This window comes from Alligator sinensis, unplaced genomic scaffold, assembly GCF_000455745.1.
Source record: "Alligator sinensis unplaced genomic scaffold, ASM45574v1 scaffold1164_1, whole genome shotgun sequence".
Classification (NCBI taxonomy): domain Eukaryota; kingdom Metazoa; phylum Chordata; order Crocodylia; family Alligatoridae; genus Alligator; species Alligator sinensis.
This window is the reverse complement of record NW_005842225.1, coordinates 1,701,237-1,710,316: the sequence shown is the minus strand read 5'-3', so window position 1 is coordinate 1,710,316 and position 9,080 is coordinate 1,701,237.

Sequence of the window (9,080 nt, the reverse complement as noted above, 5' to 3'; positions counted from 1 at the left end):
GGGGGAGCAGGCGGGGGGCGGCCGGGGGCTGGGGCCAGACAAGCCGCGAGCCCTGCGGGGCATTTCCCCGACTGCAGAGATCAGGCCCTGCTGCTCCCCGGGGGCTCACACCGCACCTCGCCGCCGGGGCAGGACGGGAGCCGGGCCACAGCTGGCCACGACGGCGCTTTCCACGGGTGGAAGAGGGGGCCGGAGGAGCCGCGCAGCTTTCACTCGGAGCAAGGGAAACGCAGGGAGCAGGTAGCAGCTTTCTGGTAGCTGCGAGGCCGCTGTCGAGCAGGTGGAGCCACTTCGTCCTCCCGGCCCTGCACGGTGCCCTGCCGGCCGTGGCGTGGCGTGGCGTGGCATGAAACCGTGGCTGTGACGAACGCAAGGACCATCTCCCTGCCAGGCAGAAGGGCCCAGCGCGGATGCTCTCCTTCCTCCCCTCCTCTCTGCGCCGGCCGCAGGGCTGTGCTGCGCCGGAGGCCTGCCGCTCTGGGGGAGGATGTGGCAGGTGCCCACTCGTGCCACGCTGGCACTGCTGTGCACGCTGCCACCGTGCGACACACTCGCTGCCCGCTCGCTGCCCCTTGCCCCAAGCCGCTCTGCCCTCCAGGGCATCCTCGCCCTGCCCTGACCCACCTGGCGCTGCCCTGGGGGAGCTGCCCCTGCCGAGATCCCTCCGTATTCGGGCTCCTCCTGTCGTGGCTCTGGCCCGGCTCTGCCAGCGGGGTGGCGTCACGTGCCTCTCGTCACCGGTAGCTCGGATTGGGGCGACACGACGCAGGGTTTGGAGGAGACGGTTGTTACAGACCGGGTGGTGCACGGTGCATCCCCCCGGCCGCACAAAGCAGAGCTCGCTGCTGCTCCGGCCTATGTTGCCCCCCGCCAAAAACCTACCCCGGGGCATGGTCTCAGCGTGAGCTCCCTCAGCGCTTCTGGCCCCGGTCCCCGCGGCTTCGAGCCCAGCGCCCTCCACAGCCACAGGCTAGCCGAACCACGCCTGTGGCCCTTGGGCCTCCTTGGAAACCCGCCTGCTCTCCATCCCCATTGCCGCTTTCAGCACGAGGATTCACTGTCCCACGTGGGAGCCACCTCGGGGGCGCGTCTCTCGGGCCCTCGGTGCCGGAGGCCGATGCAGGTGAAGTCTGCAAGAAGGCAGCCCGGCTCCACCTTCCCGCCTGCCCCGGGGCGGACGCCCCGCTGACCGCACCGCCGTAGCCACACGCGTGGCAGGGCGTGCGAGCTCACAGCCAGCAGCGTGGTCACGTGCCGAGGGCCAGGGGTGCTGGTGCAGGGAGAGCGGATGTCCCTCGCCGGAAAGAACGAGAGGGGGGAGAGGGAGAGAAATGGATTAAATAGAAATGAATTGTCTCAAAATAAAACGTTTTTCATGGTTTCCCATGAGGCATCAGAATGTCTTTACGGACAGATAGTCAGAGCAGAGTCCATTATGCACAGCGCTTTTTGCCTTGAAACAGAAATAGCTGCATATCAGAGGAGTGTGTGTTATGAGGAAATGCGTGTGCTGGAAAAAGTTAGACATTAAATCATTATTTCATGCAGAAAGATATTGCTAAAGGGAGAGGATTACTTACTATATTAATTCTGTCCTTCAGCTCCCCGTACGTCTTCCTGCGCATAATGACTTCAGTCACAAAATGTATTGTTGGAACAATTTCGGTACATTTCAATTTTGATTTCCTCCGAGATGGCACCTCGCGGCGTGCTCCCGCCCGGCCTCGCTCCCTGTCCTCGGGCTGCGCCGAGCGGGGGGGGCGGCGCGGGGCCGGGCAGGGTCCCTCGAGGCCCGGGGCACCCCCCAGCCCCCCCGGCCCCCCCCGCGCTTCCCCAGCGCAGCCTCGACGTCTCACCAATGCGCTGACGGTGGCATTCGTGCTGCCTTGTCCCGGCTGGACGCCCCTGGCCTGATTTGCAAAGACCACGCAAGTGCCCCCGTGGTCCGGGAGCCCTCCCAGATCCCTGCCCAGCTGATGGGATCCCAGATGTGCTTTCTACTGCCCGGCTGTCCCTGGGGCTGACCGAGACGCCGGCCCCGCCGCGGGTTCCTCGCCAGAGAAACCTTGTCATCTGCGGAGGTTGTGCCGCAGGCCGCGGCCGTCTCGTGAGCCGCGCGCGTGGTTGCAGGCCCGGGGGTTGCCAGAGCACGTCCGGCTGGGCTGAGACGAGAGGGCAGTTTGCTTTCCCTGCCCGGGACCAAAGTGGCCCCAAATCACCGCTTCGCAGCCTAGGACTTGGCAGCGAAGACACAAAAGCAACAGGAACGTTTTAATGAGGCTCGGCCCCATCTCCCATCCCGGGGGGTGACTTCTGAGGCTGCCAAACCCGTGCAAAAGCAACAAAAGCGGTCAGGAAGCGCATGCTGTGCTGCGTTTTCCCCTGTGCCAGGTGCAGCCCGTTGCCACCTAGCTTAGCAATGCCCAGGATTTGCCTTCCCCGGCGCTGCCGTGGCTGGGAACGGTGGAGGGAGCTGAGGAGGCCCCGTGGCACTTCGGCACCGGGCCCGGATGAGGGGCAGGACAGCCGGCCCTCTCTCCAGGCGCGTGCTCGGGGGTCCTGCCAGGCACGGCTGTCCCTGCTTGGCTGATGTGCGCGTCCATGCAACGGGTCACCTGGGGGAAGGTCAGCGAGCAACAGGCGCTCCTGTAACAGCCTGCGCGTCCCCCTTTCCCGAGGGCTGTGCTTGCCGCCTGGCGCCGGCGCGCATGGAGCAGGCTGCCTCCGTGCGGGTGACTCCAGCCTGGCTGCAAGCAGCCCTCGAGGACGTGACCTTGCAGGGCGGCACATCAAGCCTGCATAATCACGGTGCCCCTGCCTCGCGGCAGCCTGCTTGCTCCAGGACAGTTAATAAATAATGAGGATGTCAAAGCGAGCAGCAGGCGTGTGGGACACGGGAACAGCTCTGCAGCTGGCTCCCTGACAGCCACCTGGCAGCAGCCGCTCGAAGAGCACGACGGCCTCCGCGGCCCCCCTGCGCCCGACTGCCGCGAGCGCCGGCGGGCGGCACCGGGTTCTGGCAGGCGACAGCGGCTCTCGAGGAGTCGTGGGCACGAGGCTGGGTGAAAACTTGGCAGAGACACGGAGCCAGTTATTTGCAAAGCCGCTTTTTGGAAGCCTGTGGCCCGGAGGAAACTTCTGTTCCTCCTCCTGTGCGGCGGCTTGTCGGTGCCGGCGCTGCGAAGCCAGGCCCGTTCGCTGCGCCGGCTGCGGCGCCGGCAGGGATGCTCGGTGGAGGGGAGGGCGACCGGGCAAGGCTGCCCCTGCATGAGCGCCTCGTGCCCGAGGAGGCGGCCGGCAGCGAGGATCTCTGCCCCCCTTCCCGCAGGAGGCAGCCCCTCCAGCCCCCTCCCTCGCACGGGCAGCTCTCCCCGTCCCACCGCCCCTTGCTCGGGGCGCTCCGCAGGCCAGGCAGCCCCCCTGCCCCAGCTACCTCCTGCCCCCACTGCTGCCTTGGCCTGTAAGGACCGCAGGGACCCAGGTGCAGAAGCCGGGAGATTGGTGCCCCCAGCAATGCCCCGGGGGTTGGCACCAGTCCCTGGCCGTTGTCCTGCCCTGCAGGTCCCTGGGCCACGTTGGACCACGTCCAGCCCAGATCCCCCACGCGTGTCTGCCCGCACCAGGGCAGGAGCGGGATCCTTGCAAAGCCGCCTCTGCTCCAGGCGCTCGCGAGGCCAGCAAAGGAAACCACATCGCGGTGCAGAGTTACGGCGGGTTCACAAGCTTTTAATGATCGCAGCAGGCGAGAGCGACACACCGGCAGCGACAGCTTTTCTGATTGTCTAGAAATACAGCGCTCGCCCCGTAAAGGTCACCTGGAAAAGAACACACTGTGCCTCGGTCTGAACATCGACATGCTTGTGCCACGCGTGCCAGGCGGCTGCACACAGCTTCCAGTTACCTCGTTAGGATTAAAGTCTTAGTCAAACAAATGTTTCTTCCACGGGGCTGGATTACATGGTGGGGGAATCGCGTAACTCAAATACGAAACAATCTGACTACATTTGAGATTTAATTGATCTTTTGATGACTTTGTAAATGTCTGGCAAGAGGGGAGATGCTTCTCAAACAGGAAAATCTACGCCCAAATGATCTCAATTTGAATAATAAGTATTCAGTCCTTGTTTGGTAAATATACCCAGTGTTAATGGTGCTTAATGGTGCCTGTAATTGGTGTCTAAAGTTATTTAAAAGTAAATTTACTAGAAAATAATTAGCAATTTTATAGTTCACTACTTCCTAATTTTGTTGATAAAAGTTTTTCAGCGGCCCTATCAGATGGCACAACAATGCGGTGCGGCGGGTAGGCTGCTTCTGCGCTGCCAGGAGATTGTGCACACAACACCGGCTAAAAACATTTTCCTCCTAATTTCTTCCCCTGGAAGCCAGCCCTCCCTCGCCTTTTATTATGCGGTAAATTAGCCTTAATCAACGCAGAGTGAAACTTTCCAGGCGCCGCTCAGGGATTTGTTTGTTGTTGACCTTGGGAGTCCTGAACCCGCGCCGCGGGAGTGAAGAGGGAACCGGTTTCCTCATTAGCGGAGCATCTTTCCGTAATGAGCTTGTGGCGACGCTCCGTCCAGCCAGCGCGCGGCTGCCCTCCCGGCGCCTCTGAAGAGCGCCCGGGCTGGCCGAGGGCAGGGAGGGCCGTCACCAACGCGCTCCTGGCCGGTGCCTTTGCCGACATGCCGCGTGCAGCTCGGGCGGCTGGAGCCGGCGTGCCAGGCCAGGGCTGGCAGGGCGGTCCCCTGGGCTCGACTCCTGTCCCTGACGGGGCAGGGAGCCCCGCGCCCCCAAGCTCTCAGTGGGCAGGGGGGTCATGCAAAGTCCCTCGAGCCAGGATGGTCTGGGGGTCACGGCCCAGGCCTCGAGCTCCTTGGATGGGGTGGGGTGGGGTGCACCCCAGGGTGCTGGTGAAATCCCCCCGGTGCTGCTCCCAGCAGGGTAAAGCGGGGTCAGTCCCAGGGCCGCGCTCTCCTGTCGCACCGGTGCACCCGTGCTCAGAGCAGGCCTGGCCGGCCCCGCTCCCCGCCTGGCCGTGCTGGTCCTTGGCACTCCCCGGAGGTGGCCGCAGCTGCCACGTTGGAGGCTGATGGAGACCTTGGGCTGCCGGGGCCTGTGACCGCTCTGTGCAAGCCTGATTCCCTGTCTGGAGGGCCGTGGGGCATCTGCAGCAGCTCACGGTGCATGTGGCCCCTGGGCGACACACTCCCTGTGCCCTCCTCCCCGTGCAAGACCAGTTGCCTGCTCTGGAGCCCGGGCAGCAGTGCCCTGCCCTGTGCACCGAACGGGAGCCGCGGGGTGGGTGGGGGCAAGGCCAGGACGGCCTAGAGGAAGAGAGGCCCCTGCAGCCGCGGAGACTTGCAGCATTCACAGCTGGAGGGAGAGGGGTGCCCCAGCCCCCCCGCACTCGGGCCCTGCGCAGCCCCACCAACACAGCGCCCCGCACCAGGCCCCTGCCTGCCGGCGACACGGCCGTGCCCGCTCTGCAGAGCAGGTTGGCGAGCTGAGGGGAGCTACTCAGCACCCACCCCGGTCAGGGGTAGTGTCGTTACCTCCCAGCAATTAGCCGTGCACCTTCTCGGAGCAGGGGAGCGTGTGCGAGTCATGCACTTGAGGCTGCCCGTGCCTGTTTCCCGACGTGCCCGTCTCCTTGCACCCACCACCTGTGGACGCTCTTGCTGCAGCAGAGCTGGTTCCCTGCCTGCCTGCCCGCCCGCGGGGCCCGAGGGTCTGCTCTGTGCTGCAGGCATCCCCCCCTCCCGCGTCCCAGGGACAAACCGGGCCCAGGCTCCCGTCCCGTGCGGGGCCCACGCGATCGCGGGGGGAGTGCTGCGACTCCCCCAATCTCCGCCCCTGCCCCCCGAGACCGCGGAGAAATGGAGCAGAGAGCGGCAGCTGCTACAACGGTTTATTATTCAGTGCTGTGGGTTCAAGTTCTGCCGTCAGGTGCAGGGCGACACACAGAGACGTGTTGGAGGAGGGCGCAGCTCGGCGGTTTGGTTTCGGGAGGACGAATTCTCCATTTCCAGTCTCTGAACCATAAAGTACCAGATTTTCCAGCACAATGAATCATCCAGTCTGTGTGTATAAAATTAAATATAATTTATGCTTTGCTAATTGAAATCAAATACAAAAATTCAATTTCCTGTGTGTTGTAATGCTGACATTTAAATAGTAAAAAAAAAAGAAAAGGAAAGTTATTAACCCAACTCTCTCGCAGCAGGTTGCTCGCGCTCTCACCAGATAGAAAATAATTCCTCTGTCAAATTAGCACATTACAAATGCAGACACATGTAGCTGGGCGCGCGGGCGCGGCGGGGCACGCAGCAAAGGGACCGCTCGCAAGCCGGGCTGAGGCGGGGGGCAGCCGTGGGCCCGGGGGCTGTGGAGGGGCCAGCAGTCTCTTCTCCACCCGGTGCTCGGCGTCTCCTCCCGGGGTCCGGGACGGTGCCCACATCGAAAAGAAACCTGTAGGACCGGGGCGAGCAGGGCAGCGTGGCCCAGTGGGGGCCCACAGTCACACGTGGGAGCCCGACTCGGGGCGCTCGGCCTGGCGGCGCTGCGAGCTGCCCCCGGAGCGCGGGGAAGGGACCCGGCTCAGCGCCCGAACCCGGCGGCACCGCTCGGCCGGGCCACGGTGCTTCGTCTGGGGGCGAGCGGGAGCTGCTTCCCCTGCCCAGCCCCAGGCCCGCGGCGGGTGGGTCACGACATGCCGGCAGGGATCTCTCGAAGCTCTTTGCTCTCTGGGAAAAGGCCCCGTGGAAAGAGCACGGGCGAGTTGGCGGCGGGTAATTCAATGCCACTAGCTGCGCCACCCCGGGTGCGGTCGGGGTGCCAGGAGGGGCCACGAACACGGCTGGGGTGAGACGGGCGCCCTTGCCGGGGCTTCGACATCAACAGACGGCTCCTCCTGCGAGGCGGCCGGCCAGGACCGGGGGCATCTCCGCTGCCCAAGCTCAGGCCTCGCCACGTGGCCTCGTGGCAGGTGCCCCCCGGCCTCTCCCAGCTTTCTCCAAGCCCAGTCACGGCCCCTGGCTGGGAGGCCTCGACCCGGGGAGGTGCAGACAGACCCGGTGTCGCCGGCCCCAAGTCTTCCCTGGGGCTGGAGGATAACACAGATCCCAGGGTGGGACTCACCCCTTGGCAGGACTGAACCAAGAAGGAGAAAGAGGCTTCGCAGGCAAACGAAACGAAGTCCTGGGCGTCCCTTGGGGGCCGCGGGAGAAGCCCCGACCTCCCCTCCGAGCCCATGAATCGCCCTGCATTGCCCTGCAGAACAACACGGCTTCTGCTTAGCAGCAGCAATGACACTTTAATATCGCACGAAGCCATTTCAAGTCGCCCCTGCGATGTATTTCCCATCTTCACGGAGTCCGTTCTGGATCCGCAGGTCCGTGAAGACGCGTCTGATGTCAGAAGCTGCTTTTAAAGCTAATCAGGCTAATGCAACCTGGCACTCGCTGCCGTGCGAACTAATGTGACACTCCTCGAACCCGGCCCGCGGTCTCCATTTGACAAATGAGTTGAGCTCGTTCCTTATACAACCCCGAGCACGAGCAGCGCCTTCTGGTGTAACGAACCACACGACAGGCCGTGAAACCCAGAGCAGGTTCAGCTCGTTGCCTGGCTTGACAGCGCTTTCCCGGGTACTTGGACCCACACGGGCTTCGTGCTGCCCGGCGCAGCGCGGGGCGGCCTGGCTACGGATGCGCGCGCTGTCTCCTGCTGCGCGTGCTGCTTTCAAACAGCGGCGAAGGCAGACTCTCCAAGGAGCGCTGCGGCTTAAACAAATAGCGTGCACGGCCCCCCCGGGATGCCCCGCTGCCGCTCCGTGGGAAATGAAATAAAAGGGAAATAAAAAGGACCCCTAGACACCGAGGTTGTTTGCTGTTGAAATCACCCGGGGGAGGGGAGGGCTCCCTCAAGCTAACACCGTGTTTGCCTTTTGTTCCTGCCGCCACGGGCTCTGGCTCGGCAGCCGGCGTGGAAAACGGGCAGCTGTGGTGCACGCCTGTGTTGCTCTGCGCGGAGAGGGGCGCGCGGCCCGCGCGGGCACGGCCGCGGTTCCAGCTGTGCTTGGGGCTTGTTCGACATCCTCCGCCTGGGTTTGCGCCTCTGCCTGAGCGTGCCGCTTGATCGCTCCCCCCCGCACGCGCAGATCTGTGCAGGGCCGCGAGCTCGCTGCGCTCCCGCTGGAAACGAATTCCCTTTCTGCTGCAGGTTTTGAAGCCGAGATGAAGAGCGTTTCACCGTGCCGCAGGGTCCCGCTTTTCAAAGGTGCCAGGCACGGGCAGGCCACAGAGACTCCCGCGGCGTTCGCAGCTGCTCGGCATCTTTGAAAGCTGGAGCGGCACGGGGGCTTTGCACAGCGCGCCAGCTGCTGTGACAAGGTCTTATCTGGCAGGGGGTCCTTCTGGACCGAGAGCTCGTTTCCACGGCTGCACCAGCAACAGCAGCCTCGGCTGTCACCTGGAAATCCTGCTTCGGAGTCAGGCCGCCGGCCCGGCTGCCAGGGGGGCCGCAGGCTCCGCAGCACGGTGCTCGCGCCCTCCCCACCCGCGGCACGGACAGCCTCTCCCGGGATGGGACCCCAGGAAACCACCCCAGTCTCAGGCCCCGTAAGTGCCAGGGCCAGCTCGTCTAAGGGGCATTGCCAGGCGCCCGGGGAGGCCCCGAGTCTGAGCTCCCTGCACACCGGAGTGACGCGAAGCCACGGCACCAGCGGCGTTACCGCCAGCAGCGAGCGCAGGATCAGGCCCAGGGTGTCGTGGCACTTGGTAAATAGTGTACTAATTAGTGCAATGTGCAATGGAGGTGGAGCTTCTTCTTGCCATCCCTCGGCTTGCCCCCCCGCCCAAGTGTGTGCGTGTGACCGGGTGCGTGCCGCGAAATACCGGGGCTCTAGCAGCTAGCGAGGGAAAACCTGGAGCAGTGCGGAGAGGACGAGACCTACTGCCTCGCCTGGTCCCTGTCCAGCTCTGCTGGCGCGGGCAGGGCTCAGGACCCCCCCTCCAGCAGCGCCGCCCGGCCCCCCGGAAACGGCAGCACGAGGGGAAGGGAGAGCCCGGACGGAAAGG